Genomic DNA, 7,609 nt, shown 5'->3' with positions numbered 1-7,609 from the left:
ATCAATGAAAACGATGACGAACTGATCTAAGTAAGGTCGGCATACTCTATTCATCAGATCCATGAAGACTGCGGGCGCATTGGTCAATCTGAAGGGCATCACCACGAACTCATAGTGTCCGTAACGAGTTCGGAAGGCTGTCTTCGGCACATCCTCCTCAAGCACTCGTAACTGGTGATATCCGGATCTCAGATCAATTTTGGAAAAATAGTTCGCCCCTTGCAGTTGATCGAATAGATCATCTATGCGTGGCAGAGGGTAACGATTCTTTATCGTCAATTTGTTGAGTTCTCTGTAGTCAATACACATACGGAATGATCCGTCTTTCTTCTTAACGAACAAGACCGGTGCTCCCCAAGGAGAGAAACTTGGTCTTATAAAGCCCTTGCTGAGCAGTTCGTTAAGTTGACCAGAGAGTTCTTGCATCTCGGCTGGTGCTAAACGGTAGGGCGACTTGGCTATTGGGGTAGCTCCTGGGACTAAGTCTATTCTGAACTCGACTTGTCGTCGCGGAGGTAACCCGGGTAGTTCTTCTGGGAAAATGTCGGGAAAGTCGCTCACTACTGGGAGGTTCTTCAAATCTTTCGTTTCTAGGTTCGTGTCGACGACGTGAGCAAGAAATGCGTGGTATTCTTTGCGCAGATATTTCTGTGCTTGAATACTAGATATAATGCGAAGACTCGCACCCGGTTTGTCGCCGTAGACTATAAGAGTTTCGTTAGACGGGAGGTTTAGTCGGACTGCTTTCTCGTAGCACATGATGTCGGCGCGATGAAGACTTAACCAATCCATGCCGATAATAACGTCGAAACTTTTTATTGAGACCGGCATAAGGTCAATTAGGAAGGAATGGTTATCTAAGGTTAGAAGACAACCTAAGTATATGCTATTAGTACTTTCAGTTTTCCCATTGGCCATTTCTACTGTGAATTGTTCATTAAGTGTGTGTGGTTGTTGCTTAAGCATGCGAGCAAATTTGTGGTTTACGAAGCTTCGCTCCGCTCCACTATCGAACAGAATGCATGCATAGGAGTTATCAAGGAGGAACGTACCAGTCACCACTGTCGGGTCAGCAACTGCTTCCCCGTGGCCTATTGCTAGTACTCTCCCTGCTCCCCCAGCATTCCTCGCCTTTGGGCAGTCCCTTTTAAAGTGGCCTGTTTCGCCACATCCATAGCAAGTTGGGCTCACGCCAGAGCCAGGAACTTGGGAGATCGGTTGCGCCGGGAACCTACAGAATCGGACGGTGTGTCCTTTTCTGTGGCAGTTATAACACTGCATTTCACGGCAGGCGCCGTTATGGTGGAAGTTGCACTTGTTGCACTTCGGCAAACTTCCAGAATACTGCTTCCCCGGAGCAGTGACAGCAGTAGGGGCTACCGCAGCATGCACTGCTACGATTTGCTGTTTCTTTGAAGCACGCTGCTTCTTCTTCTCGTCCCAGAACTTCCGCTTGTTGCCAGCGGATTTAGAGGGTTCCGGGATGGCTAGGGTGGTTGTTGTTGCAGGGGTCTTGATTCCATGGTCAATAAGTCTTTGTGCCAATCGCTTGGCACTGTCGAAAGTAGCAGGGTTGGATGCTAAGACGTTCCCCTGGTACGGAGGTACTAGCCCCCATACATACCGTTCAATCTTTTTCCCTTCAGTGGGATCCATGTTGGGGCATAGGGCCACCAGTTCGCTAAAGCGGGCAGTGTAAGCGATCACATTGGTGCCCTTCATTGTCAGATTCCAGAGTTCATGTTCCAACTTCTGGACTTCGCCCCTAGGGCAGTATTCCTCCGTCATGAGGTCCTTCATCGTTGCCCAGCCCATGTCGTTAGCCACGACGAGAGTTAGGGCTTTAACGTGGCCGTTCCACCACGTTAGGGCTTTATCCTCGAAGGTGCACGCGGCATATTTCACTTTAAATGCAGCCGGGCACGAACAGATTTCGAAGACTGATTCAGTCTTCTCGAACCATTGTGAGAGAGCAATGACTCCGCCGGTGCCATAGAAAGGCTTCGGCTTGCAGTTTGCAAAATCCTTGTAAGAGCACTCCCTGGAGCGAACCGGGATTTCAACTGGGATAGATTCAACAGGGGTTCCACCTCTGCTAGCATCCGATGAGTGATACTGAGCCATGGCAGTTGCCACTGCTGCAGCTACGGCAACATTCAGGGCTGCAGTATCGATGACCGCAGGTGGTGGAGGCGGTGGAGGTACAGGATTATTCCTATTTCTGGGAGACTTGCGAGGAGGCATCCTTCAGCTAAAAGTTTATAAAAACAAGAAGGATGATAAGAATCAATTCGCAATCAATGTGAGAGTGACCCATGGACTAATTACCCATAGCCCAACAGTTGAATGAGTGTTTGAAATCACAATAAGGAATATTAGTAGGAATACACAAGTGTACAAATTTTTCCCACACAATAGATTTCAATAGTACGGGTATTACTGATGCAATAAGTTCAAGGAAAATCGACCTAACAGTAGGTCTTACATCATACCATAAGGACAATACTGACAGTCCTAGATTCCTAATTAGAGTACTGAAAGTTAGGAATATTTTACAGACAAGTGCTACTTAGAGCACATAAGTTCAAGGCTATCCCTAAATCAAAAGACAGAGACGTACTAGACATCATCTAATGGCGATGGGAATTCCTCGGGCGATCCCTGAGGTCGGACACTTGGCGAAACACCTGTTGGAGGTGTCGGTCCTGAGCTCTCTGACGAGCTCGAAGTTCTAAGACTTCAGTACGGGAGGCAGCCAGCTGTTGCTGCAGAGTTTCGTTGGTTCTCCGGGTCCGTTCCATGTCTTCTTCAAGACGGCGAATGCGGACGGTATTGACACCTGAATTGGCATCAATCTCCATGACCCGGTCGATGGCTGCTCGACCTTGCTCGACATTACGAGCTATTCTGCGGATGATTACCGGCAGAGCTCTATCAGCAGAGCCACCATCGCTAACATTGTAAAAGGTTCGGTCCCCAAAGTATGGTAAGGGCTGACCCTGCTCATCACTCCAGCGATTCAGATTGTTTGCCCACATGGGAGTAGGACCTGGAAACGCTGGTCGAGGGTTGTTGTTCGGGGCTTGACCTACAAGCGGTAGGTTGTTGACTTCAGGCTCGGAGTCAGATCCATCTGAAAAACCTTCTGCGAGGTGATCATCCAAAGGGATTGGATGATCATCTTCAGGCTCTTCATCGATCCACCCGGCATTGCCTTCATCGGGAAAGTACGGGTCGCCATGATGGAATCCAGCCATTTAGATCTACGCGAGAAGAGAGGTATAAGAATATAGTATACGTGTAACTAATAGCACAAAATACTCCTATAGTATTTTTAAGGTTAAGTTCTACTGATCTTCTTGTGGTATTGTTGGTAAGTTTTTAGACTTGCTAACATATCACAACCATTCTAGGGCATATGCTAATCACTCCTAGGACCCGCATAGTTGATCAGGCTATGCCATTCCCAGGACTGACTATACATCCCCGAGCTCACTTGTGATATTCAACAATCGTAATACTCTTGTTCTTGTCATTGTGACACTGATTTTGTTATTAATGCAGACTAGTATACTTAATTAAATATTTTATTATTTAAAGTATAGACTCTAGGTCAGAGTGTTTTAGTCCCTTTTTGGGTTTATAGATTAGTATATCTTTTATGGGTTGATATACTTGATTCACTATAAACAATGCTCTGATACCAATCTGTCGCACCCCAAAACCAAGAACGGCGGAAACGTTCTGGGGCGGAGGACGTCATGTATAGTATCACAACACAGTAAATGTAAATAAGCAAACAACATCATCCATTGCATTAAATATATAATTTTAATACAAGTGTGTTCTGTACAGTTATAGACACCAAAATAATGAAACACAAAATAATATGAGATGAGTCTTGAAAGCACTCCATCTTCTCAAAAGCTGGCCTCTGTACCTGTCTACTGATGACCTGAGAATACAAGTTATTTTGAAAGAGTTTATCAGCATTAAGCTGGTGAGTTCATAAGTATTTTAGTGTCAATGTTTCTTGTAAAAATGTTTGAACCTGTCTCAATGTATAAGTTTGTAAAAAGGTAAGCAAATGTTTGAAAGTGTTTGTAAAAGTTTGAATCTCTTAGAAAATCCTATATTTTCTATAAAAGTAACCTTCTACCAAGGCTAAACTGTTTTGTAAACTTGTCTGTTGTAAAAGTATGTAATTACCCAAGTATAACTATCATTTGTTAAAAATATAGTTTGTACACTAATGCTTAAGTGAGATTATCACTAAAATATGTAATGGGTAAATCATTGTAGTACTGTAGCTTTGTATAATAAGACTACTGTTGTACTAAATACTACTACCTTAAACCGGATTTATATTAAGGCATAATGTGATAAATTGCACCATGCTATCGACTGGTAACAACGACATAATGAATGGTCGTAATAAGAAATGACGTTTGGCACCCGCAGACCTGCAGGTCCGGCTGTAGCTAGCAGCAAGGTGTAGGATAGTCAATCCAGTATAGATCTATACGCAAACTCACGCTCTCCCTCCAAGAGAATTCTGGCTACAACTCGGGCCATGACATTTAAGGCATGCCCGATACAGTGGATCACAATTATTACGTATTTATGTATATGTATTGTTTCTCGTATATCTGTATATGTATTGTTTCTAGTATATCTGTATATGTATTGTTTCTCGTATATCTGTATATGTATTGTTTCTAGTATATCTGTATATGTATTATTTCTAGTATATATGTATATGTATTGTTTCTAGTATATCTGTATATGTATTGTCCTGCGTTACCCCGATGGTAACCAGCTAATGATGTACTGATGAGTATGAATATGGAAGTACTTTTATGTCTATATATGTATATATGATGTATAAGTAATATTGAAACGACCTTCGGATGGTCACCCGAAATCCCACCAGACCACATCCAAATCGAGGAAAAGGAAATAGGGCGGATGGCATTCCTAAGTCTTTTAAACATTATTTATACATCTATACATATATGGGCATGCAATTTAATATATAAAACATAAGTAAGTTTTCATAAAACATTTGAAGCATAAATATTGTATCAAGAGGAGATCGACTTGATGTCGATCTATAAAACAATTTAAAGGCATAAGTAAAATAAAACAGTTCAAGTATAAGAAGCATTTGTTTAAATCACAGTCTATAAGTAAGTTTGGATAGTAAAACAGTTTGTAAAACATTTCAAAGTGAAGTAGTTTGAAAAACAGTTTGAACAGTGGTAAAAATCGTTGTTTTCCTAGTTATTAATCACATGTGATTAAATGCAATCACATGTGATTGAAGCAATAACTTATAAGTATTTGACTTGTATCCCCCCCCCCATAAAGTGTTATAAAACATTTAAAATCATTTCAAAGGTTGATTCAAGGGGGTATGAACTCACTTGTGGTGAGTTGTCTGAATTGCAGTGTCGGCTACCGTGCTAGGTGACAAACGGAGACTGGTTTACACGCACGAGCCTAGTTATCATATAATAAGCATATATATAACTAATTAGACAAATAATAACTTAAATAAATAAGTTAAGACACTTAGAAAACATTTAAACACTTTTGTGAGTGTTTAGGGTCCAAATGGTTGTATCTAAGTTGCTACGGGACAAGGCAAAAGGGTTTGAAACATCAAATAGCCTTGTATAGGAGTTCACCATCCAACAAACCCCACACCTTGGAGTTTACGGCCGTAAACTCATAGGTTTATGGCCGTGAACTCCTCAAATGGTGTTTTTGGGTGTTTTGTGGTGTTATCTTGCATCTAGAACACTTCTATCTTTATTGGAATAATGTATGAAGTAGTTTTGAGGCTCTAGAACATTCCATAAGGGAGTTTACGGCCTAAGGTCCTTCACCTTAGAGTTTACGGCCGTAAACTCTAGGAATTTAATTGATTTGAGGCACTTAAACATCAAGAATGGCATCCATGATTTTATCTAAGGCTAATGGGGACAAGAGGCACACCTTGGTGCCTTCTCTTGGAGTTTACGGCCCAAGTCATGTTCCTTGGCCGTAAACTCCTTTCAAGGAGTGATTTCAATGTGTTCTACTCTCCATTCTAGTCCCAAAGGTGCAAGGTAAATTGTCTAAAGGCTTAAGGGTTGCTTGGAATGATTTTTGTCCCACAAAATGGGGTTTACGGCCCAAGAAGGTTCTTGGCCGTAAACTCCTAAAAACTTATGGTTTTTATGGGCTTTTGATGTTCTAAACAAGCACAAGTACTAGTAGTTAAAGTCCTTAAGCATTTGGGGAAAGTTTTAGGGCATTTAAGCCCTTGAAAAGGGGTTTACGGCCCAAGGGAGTTCCTTGGCCGTAAACTCCTAGAACTTATGTTTCTTGGATGATTTCTAGGCTATAAAGGTCATACACAATGTCCTTGATAAGTCCCCTAACATGTGGATGGGTCTAGAAAGCATTAAAGTTCCATTTTGGAGTTTACTCCCCAAGAACGTTCTTGGGCGGTAAACTCCCGGATCTTGTAATCTGAACATGTTATTGTTGTTAATATGCATTAAACAAGTATTGAAACACATATAGAAAAGTAGACTCACAATCTGGGATGAAAACCCGAAGATCCGTCAGAGAGAATATGGCTTTTCTCTATTTGGAATTGTGAATAATGAATTAATTTAATTCAGAAAACTATTTATAGTCCTGGAATATTTTGACAGAAAATATTTTTATTCCTGACGTTGGACTGTAACAGTATGAAACTTGAAATGCCCAAGTTTCACAAAACCAGGAGTATCCACTCTCCTGATATCATCTAAAACATAAACCCTAATGTACCCAAATTTGTTCGGAAAAGCTTGAAAATCACTGAAACTGAACTAGCTTCTATTGAATAGATGATGTTCGTACAAATGGAAATTTCGGGTTGTCACATAATACTCCTGTGGCATATGTACAATATCAACAAGATTATAATAAACAATGGACAAATTATTATAGCCAAACTGAAGTCACATGTGCTCCTGGGACAGAAAACGTATAGTCTACAAGTGCACCCAATCTGGTGTCTCCTGTTCCTGTTCCTGTTGAAGAAATATGAGAACTTAGGGCATATTTTGGTTATTCTTGATGAAGTTTGGAGAATCTTTGAGCCATTATTATATTCAATTGTAAAAGTGAATAAAGTTAAGCTTCACTCTATGTGAGTTGGCAGAATTATGCGATTCAGTGGGTTTTTTCACCAAACAAACCTGTAGTAGCAATGTCGATTTTGGTAATTTATGTGTTATGGTTGCAGCTCAAAGACACCTTGTTGGTTGGTAATGGGACGGGTCAAACCAGGAAAGTTGCAAGGGTTCAAGCTCTGCAATTGCTAAAGCAACCAGAGGTTTGTGGGGTTTTCTTGTTTGTTATTCTTTTCCCTTGCAATTTAATAGGTGTTTATTAATGTTGTCCTTGACATATTCATGTAATTTTATTTGACAGAAAAGAGGGATTTTGAGGACGAATAATCGACTTCCTTTGCATTGTCCTTCCTATTACTTTGGTTTGTACAGTAAGTATATTCAGTCTTCCTTAGATCTTCTGTTAAAATAGGTAACATAGAAGACTTGCAACTTAT

Source organism: Lactuca sativa, chromosome 4, assembly GCF_002870075.4.
Source record: "Lactuca sativa cultivar Salinas chromosome 4, Lsat_Salinas_v11, whole genome shotgun sequence".
Taxonomy (NCBI): Eukaryota; Viridiplantae; Streptophyta; class Magnoliopsida; order Asterales; family Asteraceae; genus Lactuca; species Lactuca sativa.
Note: the sequence above shows the minus strand (reverse complement) of the source record.